This window comes from Urocitellus parryii, chromosome 2 (genome assembly GCF_045843805.1).
Source record: "Urocitellus parryii isolate mUroPar1 chromosome 2, mUroPar1.hap1, whole genome shotgun sequence".
Classification (NCBI taxonomy): domain Eukaryota; kingdom Metazoa; phylum Chordata; class Mammalia; order Rodentia; family Sciuridae; genus Urocitellus; species Urocitellus parryii.
The window spans coordinates 142,357,953-142,374,262 of NC_135532.1; the positions used below are offsets into that span (position 1 = coordinate 142,357,953).

A 16,310-nucleotide genomic window follows, 5' to 3' on the forward strand; every position below is an offset into this window, starting at 1 on the left:
AACAAACACTGGCAAAGATTTAATAATAAAAAAATCGAAAATTATGTCAAAATGCAATATGAAAATAGCTCTGTCACTTATTAGGTAGTTATTAGGTACTTCATTTCTCTGAGCCTCACTTTTCTATTCTAAAATGGGGAAAGTGATGCTTTGTCTTCATAGTGCTTTCAAGATTGAGTGCTATTGGGTCCACAAAATGCTTGGCACAGTCTGGAACATGGCAAGTGCTCAACAAGTGGGAGCAAAATAAAAGAACAGGGACACTTTACAAAACAGCCACATCTGTGATGCTTGAATTGCTTTTCAAAACCTCAACACTGGTGCCAATTCTCTTTTTGGGGAAAAAATAATTAACAAACTTATTCATTCATCAAGCATTTAGTCAGCGATAAACATGGTCTATAGAAAATACAGTCTTGGAAACCCCCAGGCAGTGATGTCTGACCTGCCGTAGAACCTTGTGGCCACCTTGCCCATCTCCAAGGCACCAGATTGCCTCAGTTAGCTCTCCTCAGAATTGCTGTGCTGGTTTCCCCCTCAAATTAAGTAGGAGAACTCTAGATTTTTCAGACTAGAATTTGTGCAGTGAGAAAGTTTTGATTAGGCTACTTTACAAGTGATGGTCTCAATCGACCTATTTCCCAACTATAGGGACGAGTGAGAAGAAGCCAACCTGCAAGATTCCTGTGAAGCTAAACAGAATTAGATTAACACAAGCCACTGGTCACAACATTTTCATCAATCAATTGATATATAATCTTGTTTTATGTGTGTTTCTGATTAAAAACACATTAATATATGCTGTAGATTTGTTAGCACTGAACTCATGGTCAGCATTACTATAACTTGGGTCTAAACAAAACTTATCTTATACACATATTTCCTCTGTAAGACACATCACAGTCTTCTTGGGCTTGGTAATTACACAGCACTACACTTGTGGGCAGGGACATTTAAAGCAGTGAAATTGTCAACAAAAGGTACAAAAATGCAAACAATGTGGCACTAAATATATACCCCTTCCCTGTTTTTCCCTTTCACAGAATTTCTTACTATATGTTTTAGTCAACCGTTTGTCACTCTGACCAAAATACCCACAACAACAACAACTTAGGTGGACGGGATTTTTTTTGGCTCACATTTCTTGAGGTTTAGTCCATGGTCTGCCTAGTTCATTGGTCTGGGCCAAAGATGAGGCAGAACATCGTAACGGAAGGATGTGGTGGAAGAGCACTACTCCATTTATGGCACCCAGGAAGCAAAGGAAGAAAAGGGTCCACAGGGGAGATGCACCTTCCAGGGTTCACCCCCAGCAATCCACCTCCTCTAGCCACAGCCCACTGCCTACAGTTGCCACCCAGTTAGTCCATTCAATCTAGAATTGAATGGACTGATTAGGTTATAGCTGCCACAATCCAACCACTTCACTTCTGAACATTTCTGCATTAACACAGGAGTTTTGGGGGGACACTCCATATCCAAACCATAATACTGTATCTCATACCATATATTTTATTGATTTTGGGTATTGCATCCCCCACACTATAGTGTAAGCACAAGAAAGGAATGATTTTGTCTTCTTTGTTCACCGATGAATTTCCAATTCATAAAGAAATTAGGGACATTTACTTGAATAAGTTAGTAAATAAATTCTGAAAGCTATGGGGAGTCACCAAAGGATTTTTTTAGATAAATTTACTGACAACAATGCAAACAAGTGATTGGAAGAGCAGCAGACTAAAGAACATTTAGGAAGACGCTTCAGGTATGCAAGCCCTATGTGAAGAATTTAAATGAAGGTGGTAACACTAGGAATCAAGAACATCATATAGACACATGAAATTTTTAAAATTTATGATTGCTCCCAAAACTGATCTACAAAGTAAACACAATATGCAAGGGATTCCAATTACAACAAAGGAATAGAGTCAGTCTCATTTTCTGATTTTGAACCATTGCTACAAGGCTAGGGATACTTGTTGGGTACTTGCTTGCCTAGCTTGCATGAGATGCTGGCTCAGTTCCTACCACTGGGGGGGAAAAAAACTAAACTTTTATGCCATAAAAAAACACTACCAATAAAGTGAAAAAACAATCCACAAAATACAAAATAGTTTTAAATCATGTACCTGATAATAATCTAGTATCCAGAAGATATAAAGAACTCTTACAATTCAACATTAGAAAAGCAATCCAATTAAAAAATGGACACATAATCCACCAAGACTGAATCATAAAAAAAAGAAGTAGAAAACTTGAATAGACCAATACTAGTGAGGAGATTTAATCAGTAATCCAAAACTTGCCATAAAGTCGGACTCAATGGTGCACAACTGTAATCCCAGCAACTTGGAAGGCAGGGGCAGGAGAATCACAGTTGGAGGCCGCAACTTAGCAGGGCCCTGAGCAACTTAGCAATAGCCTGTCTCAAAATAAATAACAAACAGGGCTGGGGATATGGCTCAGAAGTTAAGTACCTCTGGGTTCAATCCCTGGTACCAAAAAACAAATAAGCAAAAACTCCCCAACAAAGAAAAGCCCAGAACCAGATAGATGATTTTACTACTACTAATAATAATTATTATTATTATTAATTTAAAAAGAAAACTACCAAACATTTAAAGAAGAATGACCACCAATTATACAAGAACTGAAGAAAAAAACTCCCGAACTCATTCTATGAAGCCAAAGCCAAAGAGTTTACAAAAAAACTACAGGTCAGCATTCCTGATGAATATTGATGCAAAAATCCCCCACAAAATACAAGAAAACTGAATTCAACAGCACATTAAAAGGATTATACCACAGCTAAGTGGAAATCATTCTTGGAACGAAAGGATGGTTCAATATACAAAACTCAATTATGAAATATTACGTCAGCAGAATGAAGGACAAAAACACACAATCACCTCAAGAGTTGCAGAATAAAACATTTGACAAGACTCAACAACTTCTCATGTTAAAAAATCTCAGCAAACAAGAAATGAAAGTAAATGACCTCAATTTCATAAAGGCCGTCTTTGAAAAACCCATAGCTGTCTGGGTGCCATGGCATATGTCTGTAATCCCAGGGGGTCGGGAAGCTGAGGCAGGTGGATCATGAGTTCAAAGCCAGCCTCAGCAACAGTGAGTCACCGAGCAACTCAGTGAGACCCTGTCTCTAAATAAAATACAAAATAGGGCTGGAGGTGTGGCTCTGGTTGAGTGACCCTAAGTTCAATCCCTAGTACAAAAAACAAAACAAAACAAAAAAACCCAGAACCCATAGCTAACATCATACACTGGTGAAAGATAGCTTTGTCAACAAGATCAAGGACAAGACAAATATGCCTATTTTTACCACTTTTCAATATAGTACTGAAGTCCTAGCCAGAGCAACTAGGCAAGAAAAAGAAAGAAGTAAAATTCTCTGATTACAGATGACATGCTCTTATAAGTGGAAAACCCTAAATATCTTGTATATATACCCACACATGAAACAATGATTAGGAGGGTGGGGTTGTGGCTCAGTGGCAGAATACTTGCCTAGCATGTGTGAGGCCCTGGGTTTGAGTCTCAGCACCACATTTAAATAAATAAAATAAAGATCTATTTATAACTAAATTAAATATATATTTTTTAAACAAGTTTTTTTTTTAGCTTTTTTATTTATTATTTGTATGTGGTGCTGAGGAACGAACCCAGGGCCTTGCACTTGCAAGGCAAGCACTCTACCGCTGAACCACAACCCCAGCCCCTAAATATATATTTTTAAAAAACAATTATTAGAAAAATGAATTCAGCAAAATAGCAGGACACAAATCAATGCACAAAAATCTATTGCATTTCTATACACTAACAATGAACAATCCAAATAGAAACTTAAGTAAATAATTCCATTTACAATAGCATCAGAAAATAAAATACCTAAGAATAAACCTAAACAAAGGAAAGAAATTGCTGAAAGAATTTAAAGAAGACATAAAGGAAACGACATCTCCTGTGTATGGATTAGATGACTTAAATGTTAAGATGTCCATATGATCCAAAGCAATCCATAGATTTAATGTAATCCTTATGAAAATCCCAAAGGCATTTATTGCAAGAATAGAATCCATCCTAAAATTCAAATGCAATTTCAAAGAATTCCAAATAATCCAAACAATTTTCTTTTTGCAGATAAAGGTTTTTATTTAAATCATACTCTTTATAAATTACTGAGGCCACTATGTAGACACCAGAGCTGTAGTTCTTGGTCTCTTGCTGCTTGGACCATGTTAACCCCATCTCCTCCTTGGCCTGGAGGTGCTCACCAGCTCCCTAGTCTTGCCCTGCCACCTCAACCCGGGCAGCCAGGAGCTTCTTGCATTCTCTTCCCCTCAGTCCTTAACAATGATTGATATAGTCTCCAACTACAGATCTGGCTCTCATGGACATTACACATGAATGGAGAATCCACCTGCTTTTGAACACGCTCCCCTGCACCCTGCAGGTACAGGCTGTGACATGTGGGGAATCAGTCATCTTAGATTCACAGTATCTTCTGGACCACCTGCAGTATCTGCATCTCCTCACCCAGGCTACCTTATCTGGCATTTGAGCATCGGCCATACCATTTCTCTTATTATGTCCAATGTGACCGCCCTTCTGGTGAGCCCAGGTGTTTTTCAAGCATGGAGTGGGGAACAGTCAGGCACAGGATTCCAGATGATCAGCCTGTCTCTTACCATCTTCCAGAGCTGCTGGTAGAAGTTGGCATTTTGATTTCATTGACCTCCCTGGGGACACCAGATGATCTTTGGCCACAGCTCAGGGCACTCTTCTGATGCTTGGACACCTTCAAAGCTGTGGCTACAGAGGCAAAAGGAAAGAACTTGCTCTCCAAGACAATTTTTGAAAAGAATAAGTTGGAGGACTCACAACTAATTTCAAAATATTGTACAAAATGACAACAAGGAAACAGGATGTCACTGGCATGAAAACAAACATATAGACCAACGGATCAGAAAAATCCCAGTAATAAGCTCTCACACATACGGTCAAATGGTCTTCAACTCGAGTGCCAAGACCACTCAATGGAGAAAGGACAGTTTTTTCAAAAAATGGTGATAGAAAAACTGACATCCAAACACAAGATTATTAGGTTAGGTTATATAGTTAGGTTCCTCCTTATACCATATGCAAAAATTAACTCAAAATCAAAGACCTAAACATAAAATCCCAAACTATAATGCTCCCAAAAGAAAATGTAAAGGAACTCAGTGACTCAGAAGCTGAGGCAGGAGCTTGGCAAGTTTCAGGCCAGCCTCAGCAACATAGCCTGTCCCAAAATCAAAAATAAATGTAAAGGGTTGAGAATGTATCAAAGTGGTAAAGTGCCCCTGGCTGCAATCCCCAGTACCAACAAAAAAGAAAAAAAAAAAAGAAAAGAAAAAGAAAACGGGGAAATCGTCATGACATTTGATTGTGTGAGCTCTTGGATATCACACCAAAAGCACCTGCAACAGAAGCAAAAATGGACAAACAGGGCTACACATCAAACTGAAAAACTCTTTGAGCATTGATGGACACAAAAAATAGTGAATGGGAAAAAATATCTGTAAAACATTTATCTTTCAAGGGGCTAGGAAAAACCTCCTACAACTCAATAACAAGAAGAAAATCAACCTGAGTTTTCAAATAAGCAAAGGACTTAGACATTTCTCCAAAGATGATAAACAGAAGACCAACAAGCATGAAAAAAAAAGTTCCATATCACTAATCAGGAAAGAAATGCAAACCCGAACCATAGTGACATATTACTTCAGAATAAGTAGAATGTCTACTGTTAAAGAAAAGAAAAAGATAACAATAGTTCAAGAGGTAAGGAGAAATGGAAATCTTTGCATACTCTTAGTAGGATTATAAAATGGTAAAGCTGCTATGGAAACAGTATGGCCATGCCTCCAAAACTTCAAAGCAAAACTACTATATGATTCAGCAGTCTCACTTCTGGGAACGTATCTCAAACAACTGAAAGCAAGTTCTCAAAAAGATACTTGCCATATCCACGTTCATAAAAGCACTTTTTACAAGAGTCAAGAGGTGGAAGCAACCCAAGTGTCCATCAACAGATGAGTGGATAAATAATAGGTGGAGTATGTACATCCAATGGAATATTATTCAGCCATAAAAAGGAAGAAAATCTTATCAAATGCTTCAACATGAACAAAGCTGGAAGACATTTTGAAAATAAGCCAATCTCAAAAAAGACAAATACTCTGATTCCACTTATATGGGATCTCTAAAGTAGTAAATTCTATAGAAAAGAAAAGATTGGTATGCCAGGCGCAGCACTGCACACCTATAAACCCAGTGACTCAGGAAGCTGAGTGAAAATTTCAAGTTGAAGGCCAGCCTCAACAACTCAACAAGAGACTATCTCAAAATAAAAGATTAAAAAAAGGGGGGTGGGGTTGTGGCTCAGTGGTAGAGCGCTTGCCTCGCATGTGTGAGGAACTGGATTCAACTCTCAGCACCACATATAAATAAATTCTATTGACAATCAAAAAACTAATTTAAAAAGATAAAAAGGACTAAAGATGTAGCTCAGTGGTAAAGTGTCACTGGGTTGAATCCCCAGTACCCTGCAAAAAACAAAAAAAAGGAAAGCAAGAAAAAACAAAGGTTGGTAGTAACCAAGGGCTGGGGGCAGGGTAGTACGGAATTTCAGTTTTGTAAGATGGAAAGTTTTAGAACTCTGTTGCACAAGTTTGAATGTACTTAATACTACTGAACTGCACACTCCAAAATGGTTAACATGGTACATTTTACGTTGTTTATTAGTATAATAGAAAAAAAAACTTCATGGACAAAGATTTAAATATATTTGCTAAAAGCAAATATGCTAATGGCCAATACTTAATCACTAGGGAAATGCAAATCAAAATCACAATGAAATTCTTCATACCCACTAAGATTGCTTTAATCAAAAGATAAATGATAACAAGTGTTAACAGGGATATGGAGAAAGTGGAACCTTCATAATGTAGCACTGGTAGAAATGTAAACTGGCGCAGCTGCTTTGGAAAACAGTTTGATTGTTCCTCATTTAAAAGTTAAACATAGAATTACTGTATCAGCAGTTCCAATCCTAAGCATATATGTAAAATCAGTGAAAACAGGAATGGCATAATGATGTTGCACACCAGTAACCTTAGCTGCTTGGGGCCAAGGCAATAGGATTGCAAATTCAAGGGAAACTTAGCAAGACCCTGTCCCCCCACCATACACACACAAAGTGAAAACAGGTACTCAAACAAATACTTGTGGATGGATGTTCACACCCCCATTATTCAGCAATTTTCTGCACTACATTTGGGATCAGCTAATTCTTTATTGTATAGGGTTGTTCTGTGCATTGTAGGATGTTTAGCAACATTGCTGGCACAACTAGATGCCAGTAGCACCACCCCAATCCAATTGTAATTAAGAAATGTTTAAAGACATTGTTGCAAATATCCTCTGGGGCAAACTGGCCTCTCCTTGATCTACAACACTATCCATCAAAATCCCAGCAGGATTTTAGGCAAAGCTTTTTTTTTTTTAATAGGAAAATTTGATTATAAAATTCATATGGAAAGGACCAAAGTTGAAGAACTTAAAGCACCGATGTCAAAGCATAAAGCTTCAGTAGCCAAGGCAGAGTGGTACATGTATGTGGAAGATGACACATATTGGAAAAGAAATGTGACAGTTGTTAGAGCAAAATGGAGGCACCTAAAACAAAAGAGAGATAAATAAAGCAGGGAAGTGACAAAAGAAGGGTTCTTACCCAGAACAACTATAGTAACTGATAGTAACCACAGTAACCAAAGAGCGCCAGAACCACACACTTCCACAGAGCCACCACAACCTTTGTGGAAAAAGTGCTTCTACAAAGACATCTGCCCAGCAACTGTCTGTCTAACCTCAGACTGATGCCACTGCTGTTATTATTTATTGAAGCCAAGGAGATTCTTGTTTCAAAATATCTGATGCAGGCTCACCTATAATCCCAGCAGCTCCAGAGGCTAAGGCAAGAGGATCACAAGTTCAAAGACCTCAGCAACTTAGTGAGACTCTGTCTCAAAAAAAATATATAAAAAGGGCTGGGGATGTGGCTCAGTGGTTAAGCACCCCGGGTTCAATTCCTGGTACCAAAAAAAAAAAAAAAAAAATCAGAAATCTGATGCAATCCTGTTCATTTTTGTCCTGGAGGCTGAAGCAGGAGGATGGCAAGTTTGGGATCAGCCTTGGCAACTTAGCGAGATCCATCTTAAAATAAAAAATAAAGAGGGGCTGGGGATGGAGCTAAAAGCAGCCCTGGTTCAATCTACAGCACTGAAAAAACAAGACAAAATAAAAACCCTTGCCCTTTGCCCCACGGTCTTAAAATATACCCATGGTTTACTTATAGCACATGTATTTTCACTGCAATGTTCTGCTATTCTCAAATAAATATCATTATTCCTTGGAGAATCTCTATTTTTTATTGAAGTTGACAAAATCACAGAAGTCCAGAAATAAACCCACACATATATGGGCTATTGATTTTTTTTAAGTACTAAGATAATTAAATTGGGAAAGAATAGCTTTTTTAACAAATGGTGCTGGAAAAATTGGACATCCTTAAAAAAAAAAAAAAAAAAGTAGAGGGGCTGGGGATATGGCTCAAGCGGTAGCGTGCTCGTCTGGCATGGGCGCTGGGTTCAATCCTCAGCACCACATACAAATAAAATAACCGATGTTGTGACCACCGAAAACTACAAATAAATATTTTTTTTAAATTCTCTCTAAAAAAAAAAAAAGTAGAAAATTAGACCCTTACTTCACATACCATATGTATACATTAACTCAAATCAAGTCATAAACCTAAATTGAAGACCTAAAAGTATAAAAAATAAAAATTTTAGTGACCTTGAATCAATATTTAGTGTTTAGATCCAACACTAAATATTTAGTGTGTTTAGATCCAACACTAAAAGTGTTTCCTGTTGAAAAAGATTTGATGGAACTTTATCCAAATTAAATTTCAATCCCCGGAACAACAACAACAACAAAAGAATAGAAAGAAAGAAGGAAAAGGAGGGTGGAGAAGGAGCCAAAAAAGTAAACACAAAATACATATCTAATAAAGGACTTGATCCAGAATCTCTTTAAAGTGTTTGATAATCCAATAAGAGGAAGGCAAACAAATCCTATTCTAAGGATTTGAATCTTCAAGGATCTGTAAATATAAAGATGGGTGTTTTTTCACAGAATTGTAACAATGAGATCAGGCCCACTGCTGTCTCAAAGTACTTTTAATAATATTCTCTGTAAAGCAGTGGTATGTCCTGCTTCTTAGAAGTCAGGAGAAAGGCTGGGATAATAGAGACAAAAGGGATTCTGCTAACTACCCACAACAGATATAAAACCTAGCCTGTTCTAGTCATATTTTCGAAAGGGTTCCATTTCGGGCTGAATTGTCATTTTATGGATTATTTCTTCAAACTGAATAGGATCAAAAGCTCACCAAAATGGTGATCTCAGAAGTGATAAGGTTCTATCGAAAGGACAAAAACAGTCTTTGAGAAGAGTCTGCATGCCAGAGCTTAAGCGGTTAAATCAGCTAGGTTGAGAGCTGGTACCCTGCATGACTGGATAAGCCCTCACAGCCATATCCTGGCACTAGCATCTCTAGACCAAGGGATGACTCCTCTCCAGCCTGGTCAAAGGGAAAGGCATATTCCAAAACAGCGGGGTCTCTCATTCTAAAAGAAACCGGCAAATCAAACAGGCTCTCTGAAAGGATCTGACATAAATAAACTAACTTTAGAAAACATTTTAAAGTAACTACTTTCTAGACCCCTCTTTCTCTATAGGAAATGAAAGATCTTTTGCTATGAAGAGAAGTTACCCTTCCCTTGTAAACGTAAAACACTTCATGTTGTAGTAACTCATAGTGGGCAATGGGTTTGGACTGAACTGCTACTTGTCTTCCTGATATATAAAATGAAGACACATTCATCCAAAACTAAGCTGTTTATCTGAGCCTCTGAGGGATCAGGAAAGAAAGAGAAATCCCCAGAAAAGTCCTGTTTCAGCCAGTATGATTCCTCTGCCTCTGCTTTAACCCTTACAAGGAAAGTAACCTGAACCAATCTGCATTCAGTGTAATGTTGTTTCTTCATTCCTGTTAGTTCAAGTTTCTTTTTTTAATATTTATTTTTTAGGTGTAGTTGGACACAATATTTTATTTTTATGTGGTACTGAGAATCAAACCCAGGGCCTCGCACATGCTAGGTGAGTGCTCTACTGCTGAGCCACAACCCCAGCCCATTAGTTCAAGTTTTCTTATAAAAAACAACTATTTTGCCAAGGCCCAATGTAGTTTCTATTTTGAGGTAAGTTGCTACCATATTCATAAATTGCAAATAAGTCCAATTAGATCATTTAACTTATTTGTTCAAATTTGTCTTTTTGATGGTTACAAATATGAAGGTTTCTTTCCCTCTAGATGAACCCATAGTTCATCAGCTAAGGTGAGGAGGTTGACAAGAAACTGGCTACAGCTAGGAAACCTAGCTGTGTAGGAAAGGGGCTACACAGATTTATCCCAGCTGTAATAGGGTTGGCCTACAGAAGTACACAAGCTCCGGGGAACAAAGTCACAGCACTATTAAGGGAAGGGAGGTATCATGGCAAAGGGAAGACGGAGACAACTCTGAAGCAGCAGCAGCATGAGGAGAAAGAATGGCTCATGGACGTCATGGCCAAAGAGATCCTCACTAAGAAGTCCACTGGCCAGGACCAGATCAATACTGACTACTGCACCCAGGCCATGCAAGATAGGTATATGGAGGTCAGTGGAATCTGGGGGATTTGTATAACGATAAAGATGGATTATAAAAGGAGGAGCTTAATGCTATTTCAGGACCCAATGAGTTTGCTGAATTCTATAACAGACTCAAGCAAATAAAGGAATTCCATTGGAAGTACCCAAATGAGATCTGTGTGCCTATGTAAATGGAATTTGAGGAGCTCCTGAAAGCCCGTGAGAATCCAAGAGAAGAGGCACAAAACCTGGTGGAGTTTACAGATGAAGAGGGATATGATCTCCATGACTGTAACCTCAAGTACATTAATCTGAAGGCATCTGAGAAGCTGGATTATAGTACATTCCTGTCCACCTTTGACATTCCTAAAGAAAGGAAGAATGCAGTAGAGATGCTGCTTGAGTGCCTTTAGGATTACATGGATAGAGTGAAGCCCATTCAAGATGAGAATGAACTTTTGGGGAAGATTCAGACTAAGTTTAAAAGTGGAATAATGATACCTTTCCTGGATGTCAGAAAGAGACAAGCAGTGCCTGACCCATGTGGAGCTCATCTTGACCTCTCTGCATTCTCCTCCTGGGAGGAGTTGGCCTCCATGGGTCTGGACAGATTGAAATTTGCACTCTTAGATTTAGTGCTGAAATGTGGTGGGACCCTAGAAGAGCAAGCCCAGAGATTATTCAGCACAAAAGGAAAGTCCCTGAAATCCCTTAACACCTGTTTGCCAAAAATCCAAAATCAAAGTGAGACACTGAGAGGAACAAAGACATTGCTTTCCTAGAAGCTCAAATTTATGAATATGTGGAGATCTTGGGGAATAGCAACAGCTCACTCATGAAAATGTACAACACAAGCAATCCAGGACAAGAGAACAGCAAGAAGAGGAGGAGGAAGAGCAGATTGGTGAGAGTGAAACTGAAGATGAAAAGAATGAGATAATTTACAACCCCAAAAAACCTGCCCCTGGGCTGGGATGGCCAACCTTACTGGCTGTATAAGCTTCATGGCCTAAATATCAACCACAACTGTGAGATTTGTGGGCCTGAATGGTGTCATGCCCATAGCATGAGGTGATTGGACATCCCAAATGCTGTCCACTTTGCTAATGTGACACAGATTGAGAATGCTGTCTTCTTGGGGGCCAAGCTGAAATTGCAAAAGGCTTCAGAAACATGACAGCCTGACACTGAGGAAGAGTATGAAGACTCTAGTGGCAATGTTATTATGAATAAGAAGATATGAAGATCTGAAGACAAGGACTACTCTGGAGAACAGCGTGTAGGCTCAGCCTTTGGGCCTGCCCAGGCTTCCCTAGGATCTCCTTTTTCTATTTATCTCAAATGCTATAAAAGACTGCTACATAGTCTTAAGTAGCACCTTGTAGGAACAAGACATGCTGGCAAATTACAGGGCTGAGATGTGAGATGTAGTTTATCTTTGGTTTATATTTTTAAAAATCCTGTGGGAAAATAAAACTAATCCCTTGTTTAAAAAAAAAAAAAAAAAAAGTAAGGGAAGGGCTGGGAATATAGTTCAGCACTTGCCCAGCATGTGAGTTCAATCCTGAGTTCAATCCACAGCACCACAAAAAGTTAAGGGGAGACAGCAGAGAGGGCTGAAGTGAAAAATCAAAGGAAGTAACTCCATCTTAACAGACTTCCTAAATTCTTTTGGTAATTTTGTAGGACATTAATGTTTTATGCCATTATTTTCTCCTGGTTAAGGTTAGAATGCAGGAACTACCCACGACCATTCTTTGTTGCTTAATAGAGGTACAACAGTCAGATCCCAAGCTACCTGTAATCAGCTATATGTGGGCTGGGCAGTAATTCAAACCTGAGTGCTATGCAGAGTGGCCCTTTAACACCACTACTCATAAGAAAGCTTCTAAGGCCCTACCTAAACTTTGAAAAATAATTGGAAACATATTCCTCCTACTTACCTTCTAGATATGACAAAAGTACAATTTACCTTCAATTCTATCAGATGGATTCCCCCTGCTATTTACCAACTTTCTTTCATCAAAGATGAATATGTAACAATCCTAAGAATCACCAGCAGCTGTCTTACCAAAATCAGGTGAAATTAGCGAATTTTCCAATGTCTCCAAAAGAATGCCAGTGTTACGAAGCTCCATTGTCTTTAGCTATGTATGCCTGTATTTATTTGTGGTGATAGGGATTGAACCCAGAGCCTTATATCCCCAGGCCATGTATTTACTTTTTAAAATAAATATGGCTATATAATCCACATATGCATGCCTGTATTTATTTATTTTGTGGTGATGGGGATTGAACCCAGGGCTTTATATCCCTCCAGGCCACGTATTTTTTAAAATAAATATGGCTATATAGTCCACAAGCCATAAGACTGTCTTAAAGCATAAAATCTGTTTTTAGTGTATTCACTAGTTGTACAACCATCACCATTATCTAATTCCAGAATATTTTCATCATCCCAAAAGAAATACTTATCCATTAGCAGTCGCTCACTGTTCTCCACCTCTCACCCAAACCACTAATTCTCTCTATAGATTTGCTTATTCTGGACATGTCCTATAAACAGAATCATAAAATATAGGCCTTTTGTGACTATTTTTTTCACATAGCATGTTTTCAAGGTTCATCCACCTTGTGGCATCAGATCAATACCTTATTCCTTTTCGACGCCAAGTACTAACTACTTCATTGTATGGATTGCATATTGTCAAGTTAATGAACATTTGCATCGTTTTAACTTTTTAGCTACTATCAAATATAAAATGCTACCAGTGTTTATGTACAAGTTTTTGTGTGAACGTTTTCAATTCTCTTTGAGTACATACCTAGGAATAGAACTGGTAGATCACATGCTGTTTAACTCTCAAGAACAGCCAAACTTTTTTTCAAAACAGCTATACCAGTTTAATTCTCACCAACAATGTTTCCAATTTTTCCATATCCTCATTTTAAAAGGAACTTTTAAAAGCTTTTTACAAAAATTTAAAAACTTTCCTTTAAAAGGAAATTACACATAATTGTGGGATTCACCAAGACATATTTACACATGCATGACATAATTTGGTCAATTCCACACCCTGTATCTCCCCTTTTCCTCCTTCTGGTCCCCTTCTCTACTAATCTTCCTTCTACTTTCATGAAATCTGTGCCCACACACCCCTCCCCCCTTTTCTCTAGCTTCCACGAGAGATAACGTAACTCTTTTTTGACTTTCTGAGTCTGGCTTATTTCACTTAACATAATGCTCTGAAATTCCATCCATTTTCTCCATCCATTTTCCTCCAATGTTGTCATCCTTCTTTTTTTAAAATATATATTTTCTAGTTGGACATAAAACCTTTATTTGTTTATTTTTATGTGGTGCTGAGGATCGAACCCAGGGCCTCACATGTGCTAGGCAAGCGCTCTACCCCTGAGCCACAACCCCAGCCCTGTCATCCTTCTTATTAAAGCAATCCTAATGGATGTGAAGTGATATCTTCTTGTGGTTTTGATTTGCATCTCCCTATGGCTAAGCATATTGAGCATCTTTTCCTAGGCATATTGGTCATTTCTATGTTTTATTTAGAGAAATGTCAGTTCAAAACTTTTGCTCATTTGTAATTTTTTTTTTTAACGTTCTGGGAGTTCTATTTTTAAAGTATTAACATTAAGAAATTGTTAAAAAAAATTGTTAATATTTATCTGTAAAAACAGAATTATGGTTATATTTACAAGCTCTATCTTGTATACATACATACTGAAGTTATTTACAAATTAAATAATTTGCTCTCTAGGCCTTGCTTCAAAATAATTAATGGTCATAAAGTGAGTGTCATAGATAAATCAAAATTGGCCATGATTCAGGGCTGGGATTGTGGCTCAGTGGTAAAGTGCTCACCTAGCACAGGCAGGACGGGGGTTTGATCCTCAGCACCACATAAAAAAAATAAAGGCATTATGTTGTGTCCATCGACACCTAAAAAATAAGATATTAAAACAAAAAACTGGCCATGAATCAATCATGTTGAAACAGGTTCATTAGGTTAGTCTCCTTTTGAGTGTCCAAAATCTTCCATTAAAAATAGAAATACTGGCCAAATAAACACATGGAAAAATGCTCAACATGCCTGGCAATCAGGCAATGCAAATCATTGAGAATCCATCTGGCTCCAGTTAGAATAACAATCAAGAATATAGGGGCTGGGGATATATCTCAGTTGGTAGAGTGCTTACCTTGCATGTACAAGGCCCTGGGTTCAACCCCAGCACTGACAAAAAAAAAAAAAAAAAAAAATCAGTCTATCTATAATGCTGGTGAGGATGTAGGGGAAAATTTATACTCACACATTGTTGGTGGGACTGCAAATGAGTACAACCACTTTGGAAAGCAGTAATATAGAGTCCTCCCCGACCCCCCCCCCAAAAAAAAATAAACCAGGAATAGGATCACCATATGACCCAGTTATGCCACTTCTGGTGTTGACCCCAAAAGAACTAAAATCAGCATATTGTAATGATACAGGTACATCAATATTTACAGCAGAATAATTCACAATAGCCAATTATAGAACCAGTCCAGATGCCCATTGACAGAAAAATGAATTAATAAAATATAATATATAAATATATACAATGAAGTTTTACTCAGCCATGAAGAAATAAATTATGGCTAGACACAATGATGCATGTCTATAATCCAAGCAGCTTGGGAGGCTGAGGCATGAGAATCACTAGTTCAAAGCCAGCCTCAGCAAATTAGTGAGACCCTAAGCAATTTAGCAAGATCATGTCTCAAAATAATTAAACAAAAGGGCTGGGGATGTCTCTCAATAGTTAAGCACCTGTAGGTTCAATCCCTGATAGCATCTTAAAAAAAAAAAAAAAAAGATGAGATTATGGCATGTCAGCAAATGGATGGAACTAGAGAACATCTTACTAAGTGAAATAAACCAGACACAGAAAATCAAGGCTCAAACACTCTCACACGTGGAAGCTAGAGTAAGGTAAGGAAAAAAAGCAGGACAGGGTCATATTTTCTAAGGGTACAGAGGGAAGATCAGTGAAGTAGAAGAATGGGGGTGGTGGGGAGATGGGCAGGAAAGGGGAGGAAATGTGGAATTAATTCAATGGTTACATTATGTCTAAAAATTCCATCTTTACATATATCTATAAAGCACCAACTTAAAAAACAAATTAGACAGAAGACCAGCATAATAGAGGAAGAGGAATAGTGGGAAGGAGGAGGGAATGGAAAAAGGCGGCACTGGGGACTGAGATGAACCCAATTAAACTCCATGCATGTATAATTATTCAAGATGGACCCAACTACTATGTGTAACTATAACGTGCTAATAAGAGCATTTAAAAATAAAATGTACTCACTTCAAGTTAAAGAGCACTCTGAAAAGTGCTCAGCAATAAATGATATCAACTAAATGTCTATAAACTCAATCTTTTAATTCCCAAAAGATTAGGAAAACAATGAGATGTACACAGTAATTTATATTAAGTT

General features: G+C 38.0%; 1 pseudogene; it reads left to right on the forward strand.

Annotated features, from left to right (window-relative positions):
* Positions 1-4,425: 4,425 nt before the first annotated feature.
* Positions 4,426-12,099, forward strand: LOC113178724 (splicing factor 3A subunit 3-like; annotated as a pseudogene).
* Positions 12,100-16,310: the final 4,211 nt, after the last annotated feature.